A 3250-nucleotide genomic window follows, 5' to 3' on the forward strand; every position below is an offset into this window, starting at 1 on the left:
AAAGCAAGAATAACAAAAGGTAAAATAGATAAACTGAACTTCAAAATTGAAAACTTCTGTGCTTCAGGGGACACCATCAAGAAAGTGAAAAGACAACCCATGGAATGGGAGGAAATATTTGCAAATCATCTATATGACGAGGAACTTGTACCCATAATATATAAAGAACTTTACATCCCGACAAAGGTTTGAACAGACATTTCTCTAAGGGAGATATGCAAATAGCCAATAAACACATGAAATCATTAGCCTGACATCATTAGCCATTAGGGAAATGCAAATCAAACCAGTGAGACAGCACCTCCCACCCACCAGGATGGCCAAAATAATAAAGTCAGATAAAAAAAAAAAAAAAAGGTCAGATTGTAACAAGTGTCTGGGAGTATGTGGAGAAACAGAGCCTCGCCACATGGCCGGTGAGACTGTGAAGTGAAGCTACTGCTCTGGAAAACACTTGGGCCCACGGAGAGGTGGTTCCTCACATAATTACACAGGGAGCTGATAAGTGACCCAGCAAGTCCCGCTCCAGTCCCATCCGAAAGAAATGGAATTGTGTCCACACAAGCCTTGTGCAGCTCTGTGCATAAGAGCCCAAAAGTAGAAGTAACCCAAATGTCCATCAGTAGATGGGTGGGTAAACAAAGCATGGTCCGCCCATACACTGGAGTTTACGCAGCCATGAAAAGGAATGGCATTCTGACACACGCCACCTCACGGATGAACCTTGGAAATACTACGCTCAGAGAAAGAAGCCAGACACCAAAGGGCAGAAATCACACGATTCCATTCACATGAAATGTCCAGAACATGGAAATCCAAGGAGACAGGAAGCAGACTGTGGCTCCCTGAGGCAGGGGTTTATGGGAAGATTGGGGTTTGTTCTAAAATTGACGTGATGGTTGCATAAATCTGCAAAGATACTAAGAAAACATTGAATTGTACACTTTAAGTGAGTGAATTAGAGGGTATATGAATTACATAGCTATGAAACTGTTTAGGAATAAATTTAAAATCTTTTCCAGGTAATACAGGTCAACGTGGAACACGTGAGCACTTTCTGCTGCCTGGCTCTGTGTGACAAGATAGATGTGACCACAGACACTGGCCACAGACACTGGGGGGCATGAGGGAGTGGGAATTGGTTCCAGGGGCACTCATGCACCATCCTGGTCCTCTCCAGCCTTTACACCATCTGCATTTAACAAAGACCAGAGCCTCAGGAATGAGACTCAATAGTCCCTGCCAACACACCTGGCCTGGCGTTCCAGCCAACCTCTCCATGGCAGTGGGGGGGGGGAGGGGCAGGGGGGTGGACTTCCCAGCATCTGCGAGCATCACTGCAGGGCTCTCCATACAGGACCGCATGTGCACACGGATTGCACACCCACCCTCTAGTTGGTACAGGGTGATGGATAGAGACACAAGCATCTGAAAGGGCTTCAATCTCTAAGCTGTTACTTTGCATAAACTACAATAGTATTATTATTATTATTATTATCACAAACACACTAACAGGAGACATGAAACCACTGGCGATGACAAACCATTATGTTCTAAATTAAGGGTTAAAGGCCATATAAGTTTATGGGAGACAGAGAGGGGGGCTGGAAGAGTCTGGGAGGACAGCCCAGAGAGAGGTGGGGCCTGGTGGGAATAGCTCGTGAGCAAGGGTGCCCACTGCATGGTTCCCATGCCCTGTAGTCACACCCCTGTGTGCAGCTTGGTTGCAGGCTGATGGTCACTGCAGGGGTCTGCTGGAGTCAGGAGCAGGACTCTGGTTCTCTCTCTGGTTCTGTCATTGACCAGCTGTATACCTGGGGGAATCATGTGGTGCTCTGGGCCACTGTAAAGTGGGCGATGACAGTACTTGCCCTCAATGGCCTGAGAACTGGATAAGATGATACATACGAATTGTCCCCCAGACTTGGCTGGACTCAACTCATCAATGCCTATTACCTCAGGGGCAAGAGGTAGTGAGGGTCCTGGTGATGGTGGGGGCTGGCTACATCAGTGAGCTGGAGAGGCCGAGCTCTATGAATCGGACGGAGCTGAGCAGGTGAGTAACCTGTCACAGCAGTCTACCTCCAGGGTTAGGAGCTGACACCAGGCCATGGTGGGGTCATCCATGGAAACTGGGGGCATGGGAGTGACCACAGGCTTATGGCACCTGGTAAGTTGAAACCACTGTAGGAGATACAGGTGGGCAAGAAAAGTTCAGGGGAGGCAAGGGGAGAAGTTGAGCAGAGTGGCAATCTGGAGTCCAGGGAGCAGCTGAGAAAGGATGGTTTCCCCACAGGAAAATACAGAAGCGGGCACGGGCAGGGGTCCTCACAGAGTGAAGGATGCAGGGGAGGGAACAGAGAGGGTGCTGAGGGAGGGGTCACCAGGGCAGGTGGACGGGCTGGGAGGAATGCAGAGGGAAGGAAAGGTGTGCTGGCAGCCCTGTCCCTCATAGAGAGGGCTGAACGCAGGTGCCCAGGCCCAGAGCTCTGAGAGGGGGCTGGCACACTCCCCCATTGCCCAGGAGTCCAGCAAAGGCTATGCCCCAGCCAAGGCCAAAGTTGGGGTGGGGTGGGGGGTCAGAGTGCATCCCACCCACAGCCCAGTGCTGGTCCTTTCCTGTCCTGGATTACTGTGGGGCAGAAAGAGGCTGGCGCTGGGCCTCTGGGAAGGTCAGCTGGTCCATACCAGCCAGGCTGAGGCTGGGAGTTGGTCCTGTGGGGAGACACCTCTCCTCACCTGGGCGCCCTCTCCAAGGTTCCTCCCCTATGGGCCTCCTGCCCTCTGAATCCTCTCCCCCCACGTTTTCTCCCCCACCCACCACACAACCAGCCACAAAGATGCAGGTTGTGTTTCCCAAGTCCTGGGGCAGTGCTCCAGGGTTCTCTCTCGCGAAAGGAGGGTCTTTCGGCTTCTCTAGAGTTGGGGACCCCATGGCTTAGGATGGCTTGATCAAGAGCTTTCCCCAAAAAAGTCAGCACCGAACCAAAGGGTCCCTGCAGCCCCTGACCACTCTCATAGGCGGCTTGTCCAGAGTCCTCGCTGCTGACGGACGAGCGCCTTGCCCGCACGTACCGGAATGGGCACACGCCCCAGCAAGGCCCGGCCCAGACCAGGCTGCGCGGGGCCTGGAGGTGGGTGGGGGTCGGGATCCGGGGGGCGGTGCGCTGCGGGCGGTGGCCGCGGGGGGCGCTGCAGGGGCCGCCGTTAAAGCCCGAGCGCGGGCGCGCGCGCTCAGAGGGAACCGGGC

Source organism: Cnephaeus nilssonii (genome assembly GCF_951640355.1).
Source record: "Cnephaeus nilssonii genome assembly, chromosome: 2".
NCBI classification, from domain to species: Eukaryota; Metazoa; Chordata; class Mammalia; order Chiroptera; family Vespertilionidae; genus Cnephaeus; species Cnephaeus nilssonii.